This window comes from Natator depressus, chromosome 3 (genome assembly GCF_965152275.1).
Source record: "Natator depressus isolate rNatDep1 chromosome 3, rNatDep2.hap1, whole genome shotgun sequence".
NCBI lineage: Eukaryota > Metazoa > Chordata > Testudines > Cheloniidae > Natator > Natator depressus.
The window spans coordinates 99,523,170-99,550,613 of record NC_134236.1 but is presented as its reverse complement, the minus strand read 5'-3'; the positions used below and the strand labels follow the sequence as shown (position 1 = coordinate 99,550,613).

Sequence of the window (27,444 nt, the reverse complement as noted above, 5' to 3'; positions counted from 1 at the left end):
TGAGCTGTGACTAGACAAGTTGGAGCTGAAAGCTGTAAGGCTTTCACACAAGCTATTTATAGATGCCCCAGAAACATTTGTAACTTGAACACCCTTCTCTGTAATTAATGTTTGCACTAGAGTTAATATGTACCTCATGTTTTTCTATGAATCAGAATACTACACGCTGAGCCCATAATTACAGTGACTCTGCTACATGAAAGTTCTTGCCATGAATGATTCTGTGGATTCCTGTTGTACATGGCTCATTGATTGTTAATTAACTTGATTGAGGAAAGAGTGATTCCACTATAGTATGATTTTGAACAAGATGACAGGCTACGTGATGAGTGCTTTTTTTTTAAAATGAGCCCATCTCTGCCCAGGAATCTTGACCTCGGAATTATTAGAGAGTTTAAAAAAAAAAAATCAAACCAAACTGAAAGTAGAAGTAAATATTTAAGAATCTAGATGTAAACCCCCCAGCAAAACCCAGTTTAATCTTGTTCTGCTAAAAATATACATGGTGAAATGGCTTAAATGTGTTTTATAGAATAATGTAGGTTGTGGCTATCCTGTTTAATAGCCATCCCCAATGAAAGAGGAAGGCTGTGCAATGGAGTTCCTGTCTCTCCCCAAAATACAACCCATGGAGTTCCAACCCTGTGAAGCTTCAAAAGATGGGATTCCTTGGAATACCAGGGAGGAAAAAACAGTGTTACCAAGCTAGCCACCCTCCACCACAACTTTCCACAGCCCGTAGATCTGCATGACCAGGGGCCTGGCTTTTCTGTTCACAGGAGAAGAAAGAATCATAGCCAGTAATAACTCCAGCATTGTGTTCACAGCATACGGACAGAAGTTAGATGAAAATATCAAATACTCTTGCAGCAAGGTTGCGATGTAACGTTACTTCTAGTCTTAGAATCCAGAATCGCTCACGGTAACCGAGAGAGAGAAAGAAAGCAGGCTGCTCCCTAAGGCACAGAGGTACAACTCTTCCCACCTTGTTCTACATTGGTTCTTCAGACTGACTGTACAATCTAGCAAGACTAGCAGCACTTTACTATGTAGGTAAGGGGGCTCTAAGTAGGCCTAGGAAAATCCTCCCCCTCCCAAATACACTCTTAAAGTGATAGCTTGCAATTCCAAAACAGTCCTTAATACATCACACTCAGAAAAGGACCTTTGCTTGAAGAGGGGCAGAATGCAAGGAAGGAAGGATAGTCTTGCAGCTCAGGCACTGGCCTGGGACTTCGAAGAGCTGCATTCAGTTACGGGCTCTTGAGTCTTTAAAATATTTAATCTTTGTATTTTAGTTCCTCATCTGTAAATGGGAATACTACTTTTTGGTCACCTTTTATTTGTTCAAATATAAAACCAAACTCTGATCTCTGGGGTGCAGTTTGTTTAGTGATTTATAGAAATGTGGCTTTCCTGGGAAATAAGATCATCAAGATTTTTTAGAGAGAGATCCGAGGACTTTTCCATGATAGGGCACTGCTACCCATGCTAACTTGGGATCAATGTCTGTTGTTCTCCAGCACTGCATTTTTCAAATGCATGCAAGATTATTTACTCTTCTTACAGCAACTTAGCATTGTGAGAGTAAACAAAAATACAATTACAGAATAAAATTTTCATCCTGCAGTATCCACAATAAAGAAAGAAGGCAATTATACCTCATGTTTAGAAGGAAGTTGATTTGGGCTGTTTTTAATATGTTCATGAAGTTTGTTCAAAGCAGGTTGTACATGAGAAGGTACTACCTTTATATCACTGCCTCCTTTAAAACAAAAGCCACCACATTTATTATCCTGCCACCTGTTCTTGGCTCCAAGTTATGGGAGGGTAGATGCTATTTTTTGTTTTATTTGAATGTCAGTACAAAATTTCTCTGGCCTACCAGCATTCAGAACTCCAGTTCCTTTCTCCTGATTCTTAACACACTGATGTGGCCTTCACTCTCTGGCTTGAGCAAGTCAATCTTTGTGGCTCAACTTCCCATTTAAAAATAGGAATCATAAGTAGATATTTTACAGGGATGTTGAGAGAATTATTTGACCTTTATAGCTCTTTTAGGATTTAGCAAATGTTTAAATCTATTAATATTGATAGGATTAGCTGAGAACCATCTCTGTATAAGAGTCAGGACATTGTGGAAGTTTGTTTTGTTTGGGGATAATAAATTGAACATTACAACAGTTACCTTAAGTATCTTGTTCTTCACAGAATATTAGAAAGACTGGCTTCAAAGTGTTTGGTTATAGGCCTACTCTAAAGGTATAACATACTTTGGCATTTTCCCCCATTCCCTTGAAGACAAATATTGGAAGGGAGATAATACTATATTTCCCTGACTATTTTTATATTATAAACATAATATAGCATGCTGAGTGCTTTTTAGACCTTGGCTACACTAGAAAGTAGTACCAGCAAAAGTCCTATTAGCATAGTGTCACCGACAAAGCTATTTCAGTGGAGTGGGTTCACATTGCGTGCCCGCACAAGTGGCCGCTCTTTCGGAGTTGTGGGCATTTGGGGTCAAATTCCCATCTCTCCCACTGTTCCATCCCCTAATCTACTGCTCTAGAGACATGTTTTTGAACTCTGCCGCAAACACGGATGCAGTACATCACTTTTCTCCATACAGCTCTGTTATACTTGGAAAGCTGCAATGCTCAGTCAGCTGAGGATGAGTGAATATTGAATGCATCAGAGTCACTGGTACAGAACAACTGCACATGGTGGTGCGGGTTTGTTTCGGCTGCTCCTATGAGTACCAAGTAGCGGAACTGAATTGTGATGCAAGCCTAGGATGACCAGCAATGGACCCAGAATTTCCAGATGTGGAAGGGCACATTCCTCAAGTTGTGTGCCAAACTCAGCCCAGCACTGCAGGACAACTATCTTAGTGTTCCTGTCCTGATAGTGGAGAAAGGGTGGCAATAGCCATATGAAAGCATGCAACCCCAGATTACTATCTGTCAGTGGTAGTCAATTTGGCACTGAAAAAGAGAGGAAAAAAAACAAAAACAAAAAAACCTGGTGTGGGTAATTATCAAGGTGTGTAAGGCCATATCACAGGGGTCCACTCACCACTAGGGATGCCTGCTCCCAGCTGCTCAGGAGATTAGCTCTTTCCAGGTGCAGCACCTGCCTCTGGCAATCTCTTCACTTGTCTTCTCTGATGTTGCAGCCCCTCTGACTCCAGGAGCTGTGACTTCCTGTTTGCAGATTAGTCCTCCAGCAAGGTCACTATGGTTCTCCCCTTCTGGGGTATCAAAGTCTCTTCAAGGCAAATTGTTTCAGGCAATTTACTGTCTGGTCTACAGTGGCTGGTAGGGGAACCTGGGCCCACCTTCTACTCCAGGTTCTAGATCAGGGGCCCTCTCATCAGAAGCCAAGGTTTGCCCTATTCTACACCTTGCTGCTTTGCCCCTGAGCTTTCCTACCTTTCTGGGTCTCCCCCATCTCAGGGACTACCAGCACAAACTCCCTCCTCTCAGGGAGTAACTGTAGGCCACCTAGCTCTGTAACCCCCAAACACACCTCCTTTCTCCTAGGAAGTAACTACAGACTACCTCCCTACAGTTCCTCTCTGATCTCAGCTCCTGAGCTTTATGCAGACCCCTCCTCTTCCTGTTCAACTGAGCCTCATGTATAATTACTTCACTGCTCCCTGGCTACTCCTCCAGGTGTAGCCTGGAGAGTTAATTAGCCCAGCTAGCCACCTTAACCCCTTCAGGCCTTGTGTGGGTGGATACCCCATCTCAGGCCATAAAGTGTATCCTACTGTACAAAGCACTATGGCTGGTCAGTGTGCAGGAAATAGATGGGTTCCATGGCATGGGCTTCCCAAATGATGCTGGGGCTTAGGTGGGACACATCTCCATACTACAGACCTCTGCATAGCTTGAGTTCATAATCAAAAAGGGGTGCTTCTCTATGGTTACGCAGGCCGTGGTAGACCACTGTGGGCAATATACAGACATCAGAGTCGGGTGGTCAGAAGAAGTCCATGACACTTGGATTTTTAGAAATAGAGGACTTTTGACAAGATGAAAGCTGGGACCTTCTCCTAGACCAACCAATTGACATTAATGGAGTTTCTATGCCATTTGTTGTTCTTGATGATCCTGCCAATCCTTTACTTCCCTGGCTTATGAAGCCATATACCAGGCATCTGGACATAAGCAAGGGAAGGTTCACTGTTGCCAGAGCCCGATGACTGTGGAGCATGCATCTGGGGGATTGAAGGACAGCTGGAGATGCCTCCCGGCAAGGCTTGATTTCAGCAAAGAAAAAATATCCCAATAGCTATTGCTGGATGCCGTGTAATGTGTGCAACTCTACTGACAAGGGGGAGGAATGAGGAGTTCAGCAGGCAGACTGTCCACAAGCAGCCTGATAGTAGGTTGGTTACTAGTACCACCGCAAGTACTGTGTGGGTGATGGAAGCTTTGAGAGCTTACCTCGACAGTGGGCAAAAGCCAGTGTCCCATTGACTTGGCACTCTGCTGGAACCTGTCTTTGGGCAATATGCATGATTTATTTTAATGGAAATTTTAGGAAGCAATCCTTGGTAATATCCATGAATTATGAGCTATAATATGCTTAATTATATTGTATAATGTGGAATGGAAGCCATGCAAGCTATATGAATTCTTTTCTAACAATAGAGGCAGCACTGTAATGACAGAAAACATGATATTCAGCAGCATAGAACTGCTGAACATTGCTTGTTGTGCTTTAAACAATGCCTCACCAAAAGAATCAAACCACCAAAACCAGAACTATGTACAATGAAATGCAACATGCAGCTGTGCCCAGTCTGTATCACAGGATTAGTTGATAGTGTGGTCAATTAGTTTTTTCAAAGGTAGGTTAATATATAGAGATTTTGCACATCTTAGTTGGTTTTGAACTTTACACCAGAGATTAGTTTTATGACATACATCAAAGTACATCATACATGTGAAGTGTAATCAGCTGTTTGTAATTTTAGTATAAGAAATACTTGAGTATGTTCCCATTATCTTCACCCCAGCGACATCCTTACTATGGAAAATAACAGGAAAAAGTCTGAACATGGTTAGCTTTTCTTAAAAAATGTTTAAGAATTTAATACTGAATTCATTCCTTCTTCCCCCTTCAGAGAAGGAGAATCATACTTGTATTAAAAGTTCAGTATTTACTGCTCATTGAGGAAAAAATGAATATATATTTGAATTTCTGTGAATGTTAATCACATACAAGATCCCAAAATCACATGATTCTGCTCACACCAGGGTAAAGCAGGAGTTGCACATTCATGAAACTCCATTAACTTTAATGGGAGTTCAATGCTCTAAAATGTTCACATGAGCACTTTATATCTCCGATCTGAAACAAGAGTTTGACACTGTAGGCTGTTAAAATCTGTTGGATGCTGCTGCTTCAGGACTTTTCTCTAACTTTCAGCAAGATTGTCAGAGAGGAGTGGATAGTCCTCCTCTATTATGAGATGGAAAGGGCACACTGGGATATTTGCATTATCTATTTTCTCCCAGTGCAGGAAAACACTTGAGGATTAGGGATGCTTTCTTGAATCTTTGTGTTTAAAGAAGAAGTAGTCACCACGTTGACAGAATTCCATGTATTTAAGACAGTAGTCTACATTGACTGTAAAAACTCACCAAATTGCTGCTAATCTTCAAAACAATAAAATATTTTTATTTATTTTAGTCTCTAAATTGCACCAGCAGAAGCAGAAAAGTTCAGAATTACAGTGAATGCCTCCTGGTTTAATCATAGTTCAGGAACTAAGATTTCAGCATTGTTTCTTACTGTGGTGGATGTGTGAAAAGAATAAGCAAGAACAGAATGTGCTGATTAAGATTAATCTTCTAGGTACATATATGTAAAAGAGTTAGTTAAGTGGCTGCATAATTAGCCAATCTGATAAAAAAGGTAGAGTGCTGATTCTGCAATCAGAGCCATGGTGGAGCCCATACTGAGCCAATTGTAAGAATGGCCCCTAAAATGTGATTCAGAACAAGCATGACTCTCCCCTTTATACCAGAGCTTTCAAATCACGCAAACTCAGTATGTATATTGATTTATAGTTCTACAGGAACCTAAGGCCATTTTGAGAAGCTAAAGGTGTTTATATTCTGAATAATTTTAAACTACTAATTGTATTTGTGGCTTAATTGTTTTGTCCACTTAAGTTGTTTTTGTTTGTTTGTTTTTTAAAAGGAGAGCTTTCAAAGCCAAATGTGAAGTATGACTAGCTGGAGCCTGACTGGAGGCTCTGTGGCACATTTTGCAACCTCTTCCCCCTACAGAAGCCATATGTGTGGTATCATGTTCCTTAGGCTTTCAGGAAAATGTGTTGAAGTAGGAGGAGCTGCTTTCTTTGGAGAGCCCCTCTGAAGGTGTACATAACTCATCAGATATGTTTAAAGCATTAACACTTGACAAGATATTAACTTAGTGTAACTTTAGTGCCCTCGTGGCCACTACGGCGTCTGCGCTGCAGGCAGCTCTGGCCAACAGAAGGCGCACGCAGGAATGCAGCAGGAAAAATTCCTTCCACCCTAGGGGCACCTGTTCCAAACCCCCCAGAGTGAAAACATACACACACTACAATGGATATAACAAAGGGAGATATTTATTTACAGAGGGATGAGAGGAGAAAAATTGGGGGAGCAGTAGAACAGGGTTGCATCCCAACCAAGGCCCCACAGGCCCAGTGGTAGCACAGTCTGAAAGGGCAGACACTGAGCAATGTGTCTGCACACAGAGTTCAGGAGTCCTGAGCAAAGTTCCAGTTCAGTGCTGAGTCTTGGTGCTCCTGGTCGTCTTCGGCACCAGTGAACTTTCCCCAACAAACCCCTCCGGTGCCCTCTTCTGCCACTCTCTGCAAAGCCACACAGAGCGACCACCTCTCCACTTAACTAGCTACAGCCTCCCTCCTTATTCCCAGTGCAGAGTCACAAGCCCCAGTACTCACAGCCCCATGCAACTTGGGGCAGCAGTGATACTGGGTCCAGCTCCAGCCTGTCCTTCTTGGGGGATTCCTGACCTGGGGTGTCCCAGGCTTCAACCAGTTTCTCTGCTACTTCTCTCTCTCCCTGGCTCCAGAGCCCCACCTGGAGTTTCCCTCCTTTTTCTTACTGCTCCCCTTCCCCCCAGGAAAAAGATTTAAAGGGGCCATGCTCTCTAAACTCCAAGGAGTTACATTAGTAATATTTGCACCCACACAGTGGTATTTAGACAGGCACCAGGTGCATGGGCAATGGCATAGCTCTGACAGGGAAGCAGAATAGTGCAGAGGGGACAACCTTTCTGGGCCTGGGAGTTCCCTTTTTTGTGGACCCCAGGATCCTTTATAGACTTCCAAGCCTTTCTTAGTGGAAGTTTTTAGGAAAATTCCCACAAGGTTAGTTTCATGGAGTTTCCTCACGTATCTTCCTCCCCCTTTACCCCCAACTCTTCTTCCATGGCTAGTCCCATAGGAACATACAGTTTTAGCCATAAGTCCTTAAAGGTTTCAAATAATGATAGAATGTTTGACCAAGTAGATTATTTTGCTGAGTAACGCCTGGATATATAATAAAATAAAATGTGTTTGCTTTTATTTGTAAAATTTCTTACATATAGGGATACAGATCATCTCAGTGTGTGTAATACATTAGTCTTGTAAATTCATACATATCTTAATCCTCCTCTACAAGAGGAATTGACCTGCCTTAAAATAATTTTGTAATTTAATATGCTGAGGTCAAAGTGCAATTTGGTGTGTTGGGGACATAGTCAACACTTAGCTGCTGGCATAGGCCAGTGTTGACTGTAAGGTAGCAATTTTGATATAAATAACTTGCTAAATTATCATACTGTTGTATATTTTTTTCATAGCCCTTTGACCGATTACATTTTGGCAACTATTAAGTTTTTATTTAATTAATTTATTTATTTTTTGAAAGGAGGTTCTTTCTTTCAAAAAGCAAAAAAAAAACAAAAACAAAAAAAATCCATGGATAAAGTCCTGGACTCATTGAAATCAGTGGGAATTTGATTACTCTGTCTTCAGTGGAGTCAGGATACCACGTGATTATGTACATCAGATTATGATTACTGGTAATTTAGTTCTGCTTTAGCAAATGTCTGTTTTTCTCAAAATGAAAGATCCAACTTTTGAGGTTGGTTGAGCCTCTCTAGATGTTTGTCCATGTTAATCTCTGGTTTTTCCTTATTCTTTGTTTCCTGTTCATTTTGTTCTGATTCACAGTTCCAAAGTAAGGATCAGGAAAAAAGGTCACTTTGTTAAACTGCAAGAACCACAGAAAATAAAATCAGATCTTTACAGTAAAGCTTTCTATATTTAGATCAAAAACTGTTTAAAAAGTTGAAGTTGCAAATGTTGTTTCCATGGAGTCTAGCCAATACTCCAAAGTATTACACGTTCTTTGCAAAAATTCTGCATCTTAAGAAATCCAAATATTTGAATGTTTGAATATGAACAGTTAACGGAGCCAGCCAGTTCCTAAGTTTACTATTCACTATCCTCCCATTTTTTTTATAGTGTCCAATAAAACATTGCCATGTGAAATTTGCAAAGATATGCAAACATCAAAACAAATGCGGAGATTAAAATCCAGTTTCCTGGTCAAATAATTCATTTCCAATATACTTTAACACTAACGTACTATGGCATTACCTCCTAGAAAAATAACTAGAAGTTCAGGGTGTGTAGGACAACTATCTGAGGTTTGAGTAAAAATGACTTAGAAGTTTTTTTTAAAAAATAGACATCAGGTAAGTTTTCAAAGCACCATTAGTTTCAAGTCTCTTATTGTTTTTAACCAAACTTCTCAGAAACAAAAATTACCCTGGGGTGAGACTTGCCTGGAAAACTTCATTAAGATCAGGTTCTTCTGGAAGGCATTAATGTGAGGCTTGAACCTTATCTATAGGTTCTCTTATCCTTTATAATGCTGTGGAATTATTTTGCACCCGTTTTTTTACATAAACATTTTGGCTTGGTCCTGCTTTGAGCAGGGGATTGGACTAGATGACCTCCTGAGGTCTCTCCAACCCTAATATTCTATGATTCTATAATGATGTATCCTTGCTATTATTTGCTGGAAATACATGCCCTTCATTTTGAATGAAAAACATATTTTTACAGTTGTTACTGTATTGGTTATGAATATGAAATTTTGCATAGCTTTTAGACTCTGGTTGTGCTTTGCACCTCTGTAGTTTTAAAATATGCATAGATTCTCCACTGAGCAAAGGAAGATAATCTTATGCTAATATCTTCTTGCAGTTTAAATATCTTAATATAGTGCAGTAACAGGATTTAAATTTAACTTGTCCCAGTCATAAAAGTTTAAGATGACTTTTAACGCATAATGTCATAGCATATCAAGGTTGGAAGGGACCTCAGGAGGTCATCTAGTCCAACCCCCTGCTCAAAGCAGGACCAATCCCCAATTTTTGCCCCAGATCCCTAAATGGCCCCCTCAAGGATTGAACTCCCAACCCTGAGTTTAGCAGGCTAATGCTCAAACCACTGAGCTGTCCCTCCCCCTGTAGGCCATAACAACTGGTAGCTGAATGACAGTTTTCAGATCTTAACTTTTAACTATCTTATTTTGAGCCAGCATGAAAGAGCCTGACATGATACTTCATCGCCATCCCAAGCTGCTTCACCCATAGCCATTGTTGTTACTTTTATCAGGCAATGCCTTGCAGTAATGCATCTAATGTACTGTATAAGGTAGTTTTTCTCCATATACAGTAGTATTTATATGTGTTCTAGTGATTACATGCTCTGTTCAAATTGGAGCTGATCATTTCCAAACTTCCCATTCAATACAAAGGTTACCTGCACTCTTGCTTCAGTCAACACCTTTAAAATAATTAAGAACACAGGCAAACATTTTTTCTTTACCATCCCCCATAAAATGATGACTTCCTCATCCTCTGGGATATGCAAACTTTGTTATAAACATTTGTGCTAAAGATTTTCACATAGCTCCCACTGAATTCCATGGGAGGTCATATGCTGGGAACAGTTCCAGTGTAAGACTTTAAAAAAGTGGACTCCAAAAACATGAACAAGCAGGAAAGAAATTCTAGTGATTCAGAGGGCCCATTTCAGTAAGGGTCAGCAGGGCAAATGGCAAAAAACTACATTAACACAGAGTTGAAATTGCCTGGTGGTATGTCTTCCCCTTGCAGAAGAATGTGTTAAGCAAAACTCAACTTTCTGAAAACCAGGATATGCACATGTAAGGTTGCCCATTCAACCTTAACTCTGCCATCTTCCAGCAATGCCCCAATATGCGCATTAACACATACCTCTATTGTTCCAGCCCCACAGCTGCTGAAATGTACAAGCTCCTCGCCTCTTTTTACCACCCATTCACTCACCCACAGCATTCCATCTAACACTATTAAAAGACCCAAGCAAATTTCAAGAAAATGTGTGTTAGCATGCCATTTTAGAGCACTTGGAAGCATGGTCCTTTAAACAGGAAGTATAGAATGACAGTGAAGGGAAAGGGCTCCTCTACACATCCATCTGCAGCACAGGAGTTCTGAAAGGTGTGAAATGGCCCATTTATCTCAATATGTTGTTCTCAGCTGAAGGAAAACTCCCCATGGAGATGAATACAGCCTGAAACAATAGCTCTGAGCTGTGTCCATTTATCTCAGAGCCGCCCCCCCCCCCCCAGTGCTTTACAGCCTGGGATATACATGAAGTACACCAGTTCTCAGCTCCCCACCCAAAATGGCTGGACTTCACCAGTGTTTGTCCAGGTTCCTTATTTTGGAGAGTGAGTTATTCTTTATTTTTTGGGGTAGAATAGTTATTGTGGCAATTAAATATTCCCTGTACACAAAGAAACTCTGCTAAATTACAGTTAAGGTTGCAGAAGTGCATTTTCACTCAGTGCAAACAAGAAGAAAGGAAATTAGAGGGAAGATGATTCACCTGTATCCTACACCTAGATCATACCTAACTTCAGTACCTGGAAAGATACTGGAGCAAATTATTAAACCATCAATTTGTAAGCACTTGGAGGATCATAGGGTTATAAGGAATAATCAGCATGGATTTGTCAAGAACAAATCATGCCAGACCAACTTAGTTTCCTTCTTTGATGGGGTGACTGACCTACTGGATTGAGGGGAAGCGGTAGACATGATATACAGTATCTTGATTTTAGTAAGGCTTTTGACACAGTCCCGAATGATGTTCTCATAAAATAACTAGGGAAATGCGTTCTAGATGAAATTACTATAAAGTGGGTGCATTACAGGTTGGGAGACTATACTCAAAGAGTAGGTATCAATGGTTTGCTGTCACACTGGGAGGGCACATCTAGTGGGGTCCCATAGGGCTCAGTCCTGGGTCTGGTACTATCAATATTTTCATTAATATATTGGATAATGGAGTAGAGAGTATGCTTATAAAATTTGCAGATGACACCAAGCTGGGAGGGGTTGCAAGAACTTTGGAGGATGGGTTTAAAACTCAAAATGACCTTCGAGAATTGGTCTGAATTCAGCAAGATGAAATTCAACAATGACAAGTGCAAAGTACTTCACTTGGGAAGGAAAAAAATCAAATGCACAACTACAAAATGGGGGAATAACTGCCTGACTGCTGAAAAGGATCTGGAGGTTATGGTGGACCACACACTGAATGGAGTTGTCAATGTGATGCAGCTGCAAAAAAGGCCAATGTGATTCTGGGGTTAACAACAGGAATGTTATATGTTAGACACAGGAGGTAACTGTCCTGCTCTGTTCGGCACTGGTGAGATCCTATTGGAGTAGGGTGTCCAATTCTGGGCACCACAATTTAGGAAGGATGTGGACAAATGGGGAAGACTCCAGAGGGAAGCAACACAAATGAGAAAAGGTTTAGAAAACCTGACCTATGAGGAAAGGTTAAAAAAAACTGGGCATATTCAGTCTTGAGAAAGAGGTCTACATGGCAACCTGATAAGTCTTCCAGTATGTTAAGGGCTGTTATAAAGAGGATGATGATGAATTGTTCTCCATATCCACTGAAGGTAGGGCAAATAATAATGGTCTTAATCTGAAGCAAGGGAGATGTAGGTTAGATATTAGGAAAAACTTTCTAACTGTAAGCGAAGTTATGCTCTGGAATAGGTTTTCAAAGAGGGGTGTGGAGTCACTGTCATTGGAAGCTTTTAAAAATAAGTTGGACAAATAATTAAGGATTGTCTGGGTTTACTCAGTCTTGCCAGAGTGCAAGGGGCTGGACTTGATGACTTCAAGATCCCTTCCAGCCCTACATTTCTGTGATACTGTGAGGGATGAATGGAGAATGGAGTGTATCTTCCAATGAATACAGAAAGGGCTAAATTGTGCTAGGTAGGTTCTGAATACAGGCAGTGCAGTGCCATCTTGCCAAGACGGGGTGAAGGGAGAGACTGTCCCTTCTTCACCTGCCCCGCATTGTGTGCCTGTGCATGTCCTCCATCCTTTAGGTGCCTCCTCTTTACCCCCAATTCCCTTCTTCCTTTGGGATACTCTCCTTGTAGAATCCTTACCCACCCTTCACACCCAAACAGTGGGCCAGTCAGAATCTATCCCCTTTACCCCAATCTACAGGTTCCATTTACAACCTTAATTATGACCTTTTCCCAGATACCTTACAACAAAACCTTCATATGAAATATAACATTGTAAAGACTGCTCAATGGCAGTCTCAGGCAGTTCACCCATTTACTGCCCCAGGTGCCACTCCCTCAGTGGCTGGCAGGGGAACCCAGGCCCACCCCTTACTCTGGATTCCGGCTCAAAGACACTCTAAACAGCAGCTGAGGTGTGGTTCCCTCCTTCACCTTGCTGCCTTTCCCTGAGCTTCTTCCTTACCTCCTGGCCCTCCCCACTCCTCTGGGTTTGCCAGCGTCTCAGCACCCTGCTCCCAGGGAGTAACATAGGCTACTTGTCTGTCTCTATAACCCCCAAACACAACTCCCTCTTCCCAGGGAGTGACTGGGGACTACCTCCCTTATATAAGCCCTGGCCTGTTCCCTCTCAGGTGAGCCAGTTAACTTTTTCCAGCCTTAATCTCCCCCTTTTGCAACCTAATGGCCTGATTGGATCTATTAGCCTAACTCAGCACTTGCAGGGCCAGTGTGGGGAGTAGACCCCATCGCAATGGGGCTCCTATTGGGTTGGCTTACAAAGCTTAAATTACAAAGCTTAATTTACATGCAACTGAGAGACAGGTGCATAATCTTTTGTCTGTTTGTCGGCTCTGCATTGACACAGACTTCAGGAACATATTGTCAGTAGGCATACATACTTATGTAATATCTGTACATACATTTTACCACAATATTAATGACCAGTGTGACTCTGGCTTTCATTTAAGACCTCATGCAACATTCTTTGGTGAACCAGTGTGAACACACCAGAGTCAAGATATTCTTGTAACCCCCTTGCCAGTTGGCATTGAGGGGTTGATGGATCACAACAATGGCTTAAGACTCTTCAAAATGAAACATAGCTATTCCTAGGTTGGTCCTTGGGGGCAGAGGGCCTTTTCCAGTCCACTCCTGTGTTAGAAGTAATTAAGCAACCCAGAGGTTTTCCTAGTCTGGATCACTCTGTGGTGTCTCTCTTTGGGGGCTTTGCACTGTCATCCTGCTATTGCTGAAGTGCTTTCTGCTCAGATCCTGCTAGCAAACTGTGGGCAGCAATTGGACCACAAGGCCCCCAGTCCCTGGCTCTATGTAGTTGCCTGTTAACAGCAGCATAATCTCTTTGGGCCAAACATGTAGTCAGAGCATAGTGATCTTTGGCACTTTGTTTGAAAAAACCTTCTTCGAGTTGCTGCCCTTTAAGAGCCTGGGTTGGCTTCTGGCTTTGTGTCACTGACAGGCTCAGTCAGTTTCTCTTTACAAGATCTCTTGCTTCAGAGTCCCTGAAAGTCTCGGCTGCTTCCTACAAATTCTGCACAGACCTGTATTCCGGTGCAGCATCGGGCAGTCACAGCCTGCTCTGCATGGGCCTCTCCATCCAGCTGCAGCCTGCACAGCTGCTGCCTGCAGAGCAGGAAGCTCTCCAGCTCCTGTGACAGCATGTTTGTCCTTGTGGCTCTCCTTTGAACAATAAAAACACTCTCCGTAGCTGGGTCTCCCTGAACACTGTTTGGGAAGGCTCACAAAAGTTCATTTACAACTTAATCTGACTATTGCAATTATACTGTAACAAACTGGCTGCGTAAGTGCACCAGTAACTTTCAGCTGGAACTGGAGCTAATAGCCTGTGCTGTAAGCCCTATACTTAGAATAGCTAATGGAGAGTCTCCTTTAACTAAAAGCAGTAGGGCCGGTGCTGTTAGTGCACCAATTTTATACCACTATTGCTCTGAAGTTATGAGGGACCCTAGTGTAGCTTCATGGATGTTACCATGCTTGGCTAGATGGCCAGGGATTTTTAAAATATATCTTAAATTAACTGAACATTATTCACATGACTTTTTGACTGTGAGTAGAAGACTCATATTTTGAGGAGCTCTGAGGCTCTTTGACTGCTCAAAAGGAGTTAGGGACTTAACCTCCATTAAAATCAATGCAGGTTAGTAGTCTATATAGAAGTTAGGACCCTTACTCCAGTTGGTCCAACAAAAGATATTACCTCACCTACCATGTCTTTCTAATATCCCGGGACCAACACAGGTACAACAACACTGCAGTTAATTATTTTGAGCATTTAGCCCTTTCTCTCAAGAAAGAGACAGTATTTGTAATTCCATTATCACCTCCAAACTTATTCTTTTATATTTGCAGAGCCAAGCTGCACGACATGTGCAGAGTTTGCACAGTACAGTGGTCACCCTTAGGTTTCATTCTATTCTTAGACATATTATCAGATACAAGGGTTAGATCTCAGAAGATGGCAGAATTTTTCAAAACAGAAAATAACATGTTATGTGTGAGCACTCCAGGCTCATTTTCTCAAAAAGTGAAATAAAAGTTATGAATATTAAAGATATAGATTGAATGGTTTTTAGAAGGACTTTAATGGAAGAGAGAAAATATAGTAATCTCGAATGGGGTTGTAGTTATATCAGCATTAGGACAAAGGATTAGAGAAACGTTGAGGAGGAGCGAGAGATGCTGTGGAGTATGCAATCAAAGGATGGGGTTAATAGATACAATAGCTGGCAATTTCGTAAATGGATGCCAAAATAAGAGCAAAAAGTTGAAAGAAGGAGAGTGGAACAGGGTCAGCTGGCTACATTATTTTTCTTGTTTTCCTAACAGTATGCAAAAGCATCTAAATGAGTTAGGAGCCTAAGTCAATTTTTTACCAATTACATGACCTCCAATTCACAAAGGTCATTTATTAGGGTCAGCCATGGTTTCCATCTATCTCCTTGTTCTCCTGGCAGGTTGCTGAAATGTTCCTGGGCATATCTAGAGAAGTCTGTGACTCTACATGAATTCACATTTTAAGAACAGAAACCCTTTGTGAGCAGGGAGTTTCTATACATTTGCATCCAACAGGAAAATATTTCCAAAGCCCAAGAATTTTTCTGTTCAAATATTTCAAGAATGAAGGGAGATTAGAATGACATTTAGCATGAAATTCTGGTCGCTGTTATCAAATTCAAGGTAAAAAGAGAATTGATTTCTAAAAACAATTCTGAATGTTGCCAACTCTTGTAATTTTACTGCGAGTCTTGTGATATTTGGTGTTTTACTTCAAGGCCCAGCTCCTGGAGTCATGAGAATTTCATCTTGCATTTGAAAAAAGAAATCAAGTTTCTAGCCCTCCTGGTTGCAGAATTAAACTTAAAAACATGAACCAAGATCACTCTAAAGCCTCAGGAACCAGAAGGCAAATAATATATATCCATATATTTTTAAACCTTATAGCTTAATCCAATCTCAGCATTTTTTTGGGGGTAGGGGCTGGTTTATGGTTCTTGAATGTTTGGGACTGGCAACACTGAAAGCTCTATGGTTGAGATTCACCTTGTACATGTTTAGGGCTCCACACAAGGCCTATGGTCCACTTATGTGCTACTAATGTGCTATTTTGGATACTATGTGTTTTGTATCAGCCAACTCACTGAGTAGAACTCTCTTGACCTCTCCAAATTTGCAGCTTTCAATAGACAACATTAGGCAGGTCTACATGAACAGTCACTGTTCGGCAAGCTGGAGTATAAGTCCTCAGTGCCACAGACAGTACATGGCATGCTGGAGCATTGTAGATTTACACCACAGTCTACTGAGCAGTATGCTTTCATGTAGACTTGCCTCTAATTTCTGGAGACTGGAAAAAGTGTCACCCTTACGTAGCAACGTATCGTAGTGATGGCTGACATCTATTTTCCATTTTGTGATAAGATTAGTTTAGATGGTGGTGCATGAACGGCAGGTCCTTTATAGCTTAAGGTTAAATTGTTTCACAACAGTTATGCCCTTGGTAATATTATACTATACATACAATCTGGGCTGCTTGATTATGGCTTCATATCTAGAAACCAACTTTCTAGCACTATCCATTAGAGAATTAGCTAAATATCTTCTCCTGTATCATTGCCACAAATGCTCTGTAGATTCCCTGGAAAATGGAGGGGGAGAGAAGCAGCATTCAAGTCTTGCAGAGCACTAATGAGGCATCTACTGGCACAGTGTAATTATACTAACAGACACACTAACTCTAAGCTTCTAAAAAACCCCAAGATCCCAGTTTGGCACATTTCTAGTTCGTGTTTGAAAATTGTAAATGAATAATAGGAATTTATATTGTTCTTCTAATCTCCAAAGCATTTTTGAACCAGCATTGACAACTACTGATGGCATTTAGAAAACCCAAGGGTCTGGTCCTCCGTTCCCTTGCACCTTGTGTAGTCATTTACAAAGCAAGTGCAAAGTGAGTGTAAAACTACTACACTGTTTCCAAAGATTTGAGAAGTGAACATTACTCTGCTTCTGATCTATGTTGTCCTGTCCCCCCAGCCCCCCGCCCCCCGCCTTGTTACTTTTAAGCTGAAGGTGGACTTGGGCAAGCCTGAACTTGCAAGTGACTTTCACAATGCCAGCTCCCAAAAGGTCACAAAATAGCTTTACAACAGCTGTAAAGTTGTGGGAGAAGGAGCCTAGGGGTAAGTTAACCAGAAATCTCTTTGTGACAGATATCACAACCGCATGTAGTATCTTTGGGGCAACTCACTGCATGAAGTTTATGTATCACAGTGGGCCAGTGATTGTATGAATGTCTATGGAATAGAAAACGATCAATGGTTACTCCAGCTCCATCAGGAACTAAAATAGTGGAAGTGATTACATTGAATCACTCACATTATAAATACCTCCAGAGAAGGACCACCCCTGGAAAGGTTTGCATATTCTGGTTCAAACTGGGTTTCCAGAGACTAGGAAGACAAAGGGCTTTTGGCATAAAAAGGCTACATTTAAACTGACTCAGGGCCTTCTTTCTGATGCAGCAAATGGACAGGACCTTCTGTGCAAGGGTCCCTACCCTTGTGGAAGGGTTGGAAAAACTTTGGCGTACCAGACTGTTGGGTGATCTCCAGTAAGCTTTTAGCACGAATATAGGAACTTCTGTTGTCTTTATATGTTGTCTCTGTCAAGCTTTTAGCCTTAAGAATCAAGGTGCTTGCTTAGAAAGAGCTGTGTGGTAACTTGTAACTAGGGTGGCCAGAACACCAGAGATCCACATACTTCCAGCAGGGTGGCACTTCTGCACAATGGTACCCTCCATGAGGTGTGAGCTATGGTGCGTGCAAGTTCACACCAGCTAGGGAGGAGCAGCGTGCTCTGATACCAGACAAAACCACATCCAGTACCGGATAGGGACAAAGGTTACCAAAACAGTACTGTCTGGTGAAGAACCAGGTGAATGGCCTGCCTGCTTGTAACTGCTGGCAATACACTGTTCATAGCCCTTGGAGAAAGAAAGCAGCGCACAGGTGCTGGCCTCTAGGTAGACTAATTTGCTGGGATATCACAGTGGAAGGCAGAAAGAAAAGGAGTACTTGTGGCACCTTAGAGACTAACCAATTTATTTGAGCATAACCTTTCGTGAGCTACAGCTCACTTCATTGGATGCAAGTGGAAGGCAGGTTGCTGTGCAGCCTTAAAACCTCCCAGGTCAGAAGGGAATGGGATACCCTACCCAGAGACACAGGTAATGGCTGGAGATCTGGGAGCTCCTGGAATGGACCACAGAGAGGGGGATACAGTGCAGTTATCCTGAAACTGATAATTTTTGTTGGTTTTGATCAACTAATTGTTACCTGGTATGTTCAAGTATGTCTGTTAGAAAGGACTGGGAAGAAGAACAGGGAAGTTGCAATCAGTAATGGAAAGAATAAGGTAAATAATGGAAAGGAATGCAAGGAAAGGTTACAATCACTGTAATGGATGACTAGGGTTAACAACAAAATGTAAACACAGTTTTGGTATAAGATCTCTCTAATGCTTTCCAGAGGTCATAAAGCATTTTAAATGGGGCAAGAAATAGCATAGCATAGCATTACACTGGATCCCAAATGCCCACAACCTGATTCTTAAACTAGCAATTACCCAGGGCATGCCTGCTGCTCACAAACACTGATGATATCAGCTTTTGTTTGCCAGGAGATTGAGATTCCAAATACCATACCAGAATCTTTAATATGTTGAGCCATTGATATAAAAAACCAAGACATTCCACAACTTCTTCATAAACTTCAATGTGGAAGTCTTACTGCTCCATTGCCTTATGAACAATAGCATCAGAACAGCCAGCTCAGACAGCTGCATGCTTGATAACTCTAATAAGAAACTTGAAAAGACACTTAAAGTGATGACTGCATAATCTTCAACACTGTTTATAAGTACCAGAAAAAGATTCCTTAATTTCTAAACTTCACCCAGTTAGAAAAAGTGGTTCAGTGCATGAATCTTCTCCCTTCCACAGCAGTGTCTCTTCTGCTTCCTTTTTTGAGCACTGAGGATTTCTTCAATTAACTCTTCCTCAGACTCAAGGTCATATGTTATCTTTATTACTGATCATATGGATTAAAGTAGTATCTAGACGTCCCAGCTGAGATCAGGGCACCACTGTGGTAGCCTCTGTGCAAACACACAAGAAGAACCTTTGTGTGTTTGTACAGCACCTAGCACAAATGGTGCCCTGGTTTCAGCTGGGCCTTCTAGATGCTACTCCCTAAACAGCTTACGGTCTAAATAGACAAGGCAAAGTGGGGAAGGCACAAAGCAAAGTGACCTGCACAAGGGCACACAGCAGCTAGCATGGAATAGAACCTACATTTTCTGACTCCCCATCCAGTGTGCTATCCACTAGACCACACTGCCTCCCTCCCCAAATCTTCATCATTCCTGGTTTTATTTAGAGTTGGAAAGTACTGGTTTATTGTTATATATAGACAATACCTCATCCTGACTGCTGATTTGATTGCTCAGTAAATAGAATAACTTCAGAATGGAACAATGTATCTCCAAACATTTTTATGTTTATATAAATCTAGTTAAGGCAATTACAACTTGGCCTGTAGGTAAATTTAAATCACTTCCGTGAATCACTTGCTGTATGTCGTAATTTCTATATCAACAGAATAGCACTCTTAAAAGAGTGTCACTCAGTCTATTTATAAACCCAGAACTGAAATCTGTCATAAACACGCTACAGTTCTTACTCTTAACTATGAGTTTACTATAGGTCAAATCCTGATCCCCTAGAGCAGCATGGTCCAGTGGACTGGGACTGCAGAGACCTGGGATGTATTCCTGGCTCTGCCACTCTACTGGTGTGTGAACTTTGGCAAAACACTTCACATCTCTGTGCCTCTGTTTCCACTCCCACTCTCCCCCCACACCCATTTGTCTATATAAAAAGATTCCAGGATTGTCACCCTGTGTCACTCTGAAGCCTAGAATGTCTGTAGAGTCAGTGTGAGATGATGGAAGCAGCTACAAGCATAGCTGAGAGCTCTCTTTGTTCAGAATATCACCAGGTTGAATCATCACTGGGTTTCATGGTCTGTTACCATCCAATTTTTAAGTTCTCTGCCATTTTGACTTTACAGATTACACCTGTGCAGTGTGTAGGTACAATAAGCCTGTATGTCATGCCAAGAGTCCTAGACTCGTGATATCAGAAGTAACTCAACCAATCATGCCCTTATTCTATGGCTAATTTGCATGCAGTTTCATTGGCTGTTTGAGGGGGACTGCACAGATCATAGATTACTTGGCCTAATTGTCACACCTGTGCGCCCACACAACTCAACTCTCCCAGCGCACATCCCGTCCCCCCACAAAAATCAACATACCTACACAAAAGAACACAACCAGCACACACACACTAACCCCAAACTTCCCTCTGAAGTCTAGAATGTCTGAGTGAAGTGATGGATACAGCTACAAGCATGTTGAGGGCTCTTTTTGTTCATAATATCACCAGAATCAGTCTTCCCTGCGATTTGCAGTCTTACCATCCAATTTTTAATCTCTCAGACATTTTTGGTTTTTTTACATACATAACTTTATGAATTACACATATGCAACAGCGCAGGCTTTCAGCTACTAGTTAATGAAATCTTTGGGCCAGTGATTATCTCTCTCCATGTGCGTGCACAGTGCCTAATGAAATGGGACCCCTGTCTTGATGGGGCTGCTCCCATAATATAAACAAAAACAGCACTGAAGTCAGTTGCAAAATTCCTATTGATTTCAAGGGGGCCAGAATTTAGATGTCCAGTACAGGCATTTTATTACTTACATGCTGTAGATGGATTTAGTCACATTTAATTTTTCTGTCGTGTTGTACAAGTTAGCAGACTGGAGGATAGAAGGATGGACCAGTGGTTCGGGCACTAATTTAGTACTTGAGTGGACCTGAGTTCAATAACCTGCTCTTCCAGAGACATTTTTGGGTGACGGGCAAATCACTTAGCCTTCTCTGTGCCTCAGTTCCCCATCTGTAAAATGGGGATAATTGCACAGCCCTACCTCGCAGGGGTGTTGAAAGGATAATTACATTAAAGATTGTGAGATGTTCAGATACTACAGTAATAAGGGTCTTGTGAGACTCCTAGACAGATACTGGTGTGCTGCTGAGTTTATCTGAAAGGCTAGCACTGCCCAAGAGGACGGGAAGATGATGCACATACACAAATCTCAAAATCATTTGTTTTCTACATCTATGTCAATACCACTCAGACACCATTTTGTAAAGGCTGGGATCATATCCAGAGACTTTGAATCATGTCAGTTATGTTTCTGTGAAATTCTTGCATCAGGAAAGTTGCTAATTATTACAATCAAAATCATAGTTAATCATATTTGACACTTATCTTGTTTATTTACATAAAATTCACCTAGTTTTATAGATTGGATTATTGATATCTATATATATCTATAGCTCTCTTTATATATTTTAACACTACAAATTGTGTTTAAATGCTGATAGCTCATACTTTCTGGTTATAAAGATTCAGTGGAATTTAAAGGGCCGGATACAGGATTGTAAAACTGACTAAATGCTGTCATAGAAAACAAACATGATTGGTGAATTTTTGTTTCATCTTTATCTCACTGATAAACAATTACTAAAGTAAATAAGTGTTCCATGAAACATTCAGTCTGGTAGGAGCAATAATTAGAGCCTGATCCAAAGCCCAGTGGAAGAGTCATTGACTTCAATGGTTCCAGCTCTTACTGAGCCAGATTAACGGGTTTAAACCAATTTGTCCACTGAACTCAGGTCAAAATCAGAAATTAATTAGATAGCCTCCATTTCTGTACATCACAAAACCATCACATCATTTAATTCTCTGTTCAGGAGAGGCGCAGGACTGGAATAACAGATGTTTTAAGCCGGAGGGTACAGCATTGACAGATTCCCTGTGTCGGAAAAACTTGAAGAGACTACTGATTATTATGCGGAACATGCCTGCTTTACTGTTACCTCATCCTCCTGCCTCCTCTGTCCCCATTTGTGTTTCATTCATCTTGTCCTGTTTTTAAAGGGACAGTCCCATATTTAAGCCCTCCTGCAGGTGTCCCGACTTTTTCTTAAAAATGGGCAAATTGTCCTGTATTTTCTGTCTCTCCCTCATCATTACTGGCGGGTCCTGCTGCTGGCCAGATCCCAGCTTGCTAGCCACTTGGCCACCAGGGGTGTGTGTGTGGGGGTCCAGTGGCTGATGATGGGGGTGGATGTGCAAGGTTGGTGGCAGGGCAGAGCTGCAGCGCATGGGGCTGAGCCGCTCCCCATGACGGTCTGTCAGCGCAGCCCCTTCCCCGCATCCCGTTCTGGACAGCACTGGCTGCACACTGTGAGCTCTGAAGAGATGAGCTCTGCAAAGACACAGGCCAGGTCATCCCTTTCTCCACTCCTCCTGCCCTTCAGCTGGAAGCAGCTCCTGTCCCTGCCCTCCTGCACAGTGCCGAAAGGCTACTGCTGGCCACATTCTGGTGTGAACCCTGGCTGAAATCTGGAGAGGGAAATATGTGACCCTGCGTGCCCCGCCTCGTGTTGCCTCAGGAAGATGTGGCACCAGGTACCAGGTGAGGCAGGTCTATCCCAGGGACCCAGCCAGGCATGGAGGGCAGAGAGTGCCAGGCAGGGAGGGTCGGTCAGTCATTCCCCCCCCTCACTCCCACCCCCCGTGTGAGAGAGGTGTATGGGAATGTGTGTGTGTGTGACATCTCCCTGTGTGTGTGGGGGGGGGGGGTAGGGATGTGTGTGAACCCTAAAGCCTTAAAGATACGAAGGTAAATAAAAAGAATCCGCAGTATTTCTTTTTAACAGGGGTTCAGTCATCTTGATGTTAATTTGAACATTTGTACTGCATAGTTCTGATTGATTGCTGTTGAACTCGCTTGAATATGAGTAATTTTACCAGGTGTCCCGTATTCACCATAGGTAAATATGGTCACCCTACTCGTAAACCTTGATTACAGGCTCAGGGACTGTCTTCTTTTTGCTGTTTCTAGCAATCTTCTGTTTACTACAGCATTCTTGCCTGGAGTCCCTAGGCTTAACTGCGGTATTACCAGTAATATACTATACTATTACGATAACGCCAGTCTACATTTCCTGGTTCAGACATATGCTATTAGTCTGTTGCTTTCATGACCATTAAAGGTGCTGAGAGAGATGAGGTAGGTGAGGTAATATCTTCTATTGGCCCAACACTTCAAACATTAAAAGTACTTGCATTTATATGTAAATACCATTAAAAAACACCTCATTTGGTAGCTAGTACTAGGAAACTAGCAAAAAAACTATTTCCTCCAACAACTTTCTCCTAAAAAACCCACAATGCCCTGTTTTATAAAGCGGAAAAAATAAAACCCAAGGTAGAATGATCCTTCAGTGAGCTGAATGAAACATAGAAATCCAGTAATATGACACCTTTTTTATTAATTGGTAATTCTCAATTACCTAGCTAACACTCAGTGTTTGTGCTTTGAATTCTGTTGATGCTAGATATGAACTACGGAGAAGGAGATGATTAAGAAACACTCAGGAAGAGTTTGATTTCAGACCAGTGTAATTCAGGAGTAATTTCACTGAAGTCAATGGAGCTCAATCAGTTCAGAACAGCTGTGAGATCAAAATAAAGGCCTCAAGAATTTGAAGGAAAAAAAGCAGCTGTTATGAGTGTATAAGACACTGACTAATGTTAAGGGTCATATTTATCTTACAGGCTGAGAAAGGCAAGCAGCCAAATGCCAAAGGAAAAGCCTGAGATAATATTTACACCCATTTCTTCTCACTTTAGCGTTTAGCATAGCTAATGTTTAACAATGCCAGTCTGAATCATCTGAATCAGTTTTCTTTTCCTGTAAATTGTGGCCTCCTAATTGTACAAAGGGCCTGGTGAATATTATTATTATTACAAAAAGTGATTTTTTTCCCCCTGTGTTCCCCCAAAGAGCATGGCAGTGCTTGTCCCCATATCCTTGATAGTTCAAATAAATGAATACTTCTCCAGTTGGTGGGGAAAGATTAGCTCTGTTAATAGATTGCAATGCAAACGTGCGTAAGCATATAGAACAATTATTTTATAGCTGGGGTCAAATTTTGTCCTCAGATAAGCAGGCGAAAGTCTCACGGACTACAGTGGGCACTGTGCCCATTTATCAGAGGGCAGAACTGAGCCCACAGATTGTATAATTTTAGATATGATTATCACACTGTTCCCAATCAAGTTCTTTGAAGAGCAAAATATTTATTGTGACTGAAAGTAGATGTTGCTAGGGTTTGAATGGAGATGACGGTTAAAACTGTCTATATTCTTTCCTCTAAGTGAAGTGGTACTTAAATAGATCCCTTCTTTTAAGATTACTTGGAAGTGATGATATTTTCTAGGGCTGACTGAATTTTTTTCTGATGGAAAATAGGATTTTCAACTAAATGAAAGTTTTCGTGAAAAGTGGCTGCTTTCCTCAAATTTCTTTTGATGGAAAACTGAACACCCAGATATTTTTGATATTTTGGTAAATTTTTAGACATTTTCTGGATTTCATATTTACTTACTTACTTACAAACAGAATTATTGTTGTTTTCATAGAAATTTTCTGATGAAGAAACCTCCATTTTCCAACTAGCTCTACTGTTCTCATAGTCAGGGCCCTACCAAATTCATGATCCATTTTGGTCAATTTCACTGTCATAGGATTTTTAAAATAATAAATTTCATGATTTCAGCTATTTAAATCTGAAACTTCATGGTGTTTTAATTGTAGGGATCCTGACTCAAAAAGGAGTTGTGGGGGGTTCGCAAGGTTATTGTAGGGGGGATTACGATACTGCTACCCTTACTTCTGTGCTGCTACTGGCGGTGCCGCTGCCTTCAGAGCTGGGCAGCTGGGGAAATAAGGATGGCGTGGTATGGTATTGCCACCCTTACTTCTGTGCTACAGTTGGCAGGGTGCTGCCTTCAGAGCTGGGCATCTGGCCAACAGCTGCCGCTCTCTGGCCACCCAGCTCTAAAGGCAGCACAGAAGTAAGGGTGGCAATACCGCAACCTCCTTAAAATAACCTTGTGACCCCCTCCCCGCAGCTCCCTTTTGGGTCAGGACTCCCAATTTGAGAAATGCTGGTCTTCCCTGTGAAATTTGCATAGTATAGGGTAAAAGCACACAAAAGACCCGATTTCACAGGGAGAGACCAGATTTCATGGTCCGTGACATGTTTTTCATGGCCGTGAATTTGGTAGGGCCCTACTCATAGTGGAATGAGCTTAGTGCTTATCCAGGTGTGTTGTAGTCTGATTGATTTTAAGAAAGCAGTCCTCCGGAATGCTCTGGGCAGCTTCCTGACCTTGGGCATTTGCTACATTTTGACAATTTTTTTCCATCATCATTTTTTGCCAGAAAAAAGCTTTGCTGTGAGTATAGAATGAAATATTCTAAACACGTCTCTGACTCCACCCTTGTATACTTGCAGATGAGATTGGATTTCTGCCACTGATTTTTTTCTTTTACATTAAAAATACTTTTCTTATTTGTGCGTCTGCACACTGGACATGCAGAGACCAGGATGCCTGGAACTGGTGCAGAAATTTGTACCCTGTGCACAAAAGAACCTAGCTTCAAAGGGGATTCTTCTGAAGCGATGCAGGTAGAGGGGAATTTTGGAGGTATGATGAGGGAGACGGCAGGACAAGACCAGATGATCTATGTCTAGGCAGCTCTATCAGCCATCCTTCTCTGGAGCCTGCAGCATTGCTTGTTTTCCATAGTTCTGTTTCTCATAGTTTCTGGCACAGTTTGACTGATGTTTCTGCCTATTGCTCATGTGATGAATGTAACTGACCCCAAGAATTACAGGGTGTTGACTGTATTTTTAATACATGGCAAAAGTTCCTGGAGCCGTGGACAGAGAGGCTTTAGCGTTTTGTATAAATCTCAATAAATATCAGATGCAGGATTGTCATTGGCAGTGTGAAGTTCCTATACAGGGGACTTTATTTGTTTTAACAGTACGGTGAACACTTGAAAATGTAGCAGAGGATTGCAGACTGCTACAAAATGTTCAGTAGGGCCAGAGTCACCTTAGACCCCCAATAAGCTTTCAGGTCTGATTCCTTTTATCTATTTCTTCTGCTCACAGTGCCCCCTGAAGGTTACCTGGGCTCTGTTGGCCCAGTGGGAGGAGTGAGTTCCGAAAGAGAAGGGCCGCCACTAAATGCTTAGTTAGCAGCCACAGATGGTTAAAACTAAGGGACTCTTAGTTCAAATATTACCCTCACTTGCTGCTGCAGTTTGAGGACAGAAACTGTGTTTAAGATGGATTCAAACCACTAAGGGCTTTAGAGATCAAAGCTAGCACCTTGAGCTATACCAGGAAGGAAACAGGAAACTAGTGCAGTTGCTTATGAGTCCAATATCTTCCCGATGCTAACCCTGCTAGGCAGGTGCACAGCTGCATCAGCTTTAGCTTCTGAGTGCTTTTGAAGTGTAGCCCCGTGAACATCTCATTATAGCAATAGATCAAGAAGTCACAAGAGGATGGATCACAATGGCAAGATCCAGACCCATGACAAAGGTCACAGATGTCTAACCAGACACATGAAAGGTGCATTTATAGGGATATCCTTTTCCCAAAATCCTCCAATTACCTGCTACTGAATCTACTCATTATAGCTGAGACATCTGTGATCCTGGAGGTACATGTAACTGATCATAAACTAACAATGCATTGCTAAGCGTACTAAGACTGTATTATTTAATATGTATTACTTATCTGAAAAATGAGGACAGGAGCACAACAGAAGTGGTAAAATTTGCAAATGACCATTATTTAGGTCACCCAGAGAGAAGCCTGCAAGGAACTTAGAATATCAGGGCTGGAAGGGACCTCAGGAGGTCATCTAGTCCAACCCCCTGCTTTTCAAAGCAGGACCAATCCCTAATTTTTGCCCCAGATCCCTAAATGGGGCCCCCTCAAGGATTGAACTCACAACCCTGGGTTTAGCAGGCTAATGCTCAAACCACTGAGCTATCCCTCCCCCTTCAGAGGGCCCTAACAAAGCTAGCTGAGAGAACATTATGATGGCAGATGAAATTCAATATGGACAGTCCAGAACAGAATCAGGGGGAAATTTCTACCTACTGCATCAAGTCTTCAACTTTCTACAAACCGTTGGAGATATCCCATTCAAGTACTGACCCAGCCTGTTCCTATTTTATCTTTAAAGATCTGGCCTCATTACAGCATAAAGTGATTTGGCTGTTACATTCATTCTGAATGTCTTAATTGGAAATATCTGGATATTTCTCCCAATAAGTTTGAATCCACAGTTTGAATACCAAGCACTTCCTCATTTAATTATCAAGCAGCTTGTTTTTCAGCAAAAATCACCCTTGGGAATTTGTTCATATTTTTGAAGTTTATCTTTAAATGCAGACACTCATGGACAGAGAT

The 27,444-nt window shown here is 41.7% G+C and overlaps 1 protein-coding gene across 3 annotated transcripts in view; it reads left to right on the top strand.

Moving 5' to 3' along the window:
- The window catches only part of ARHGAP18 (Rho GTPase activating protein 18), a 117,766-nt gene that overhangs the window by 42,415 nt on the left and 47,907 nt on the right, over nt 1-27,444 (top strand). The window lies entirely within an intron of this gene.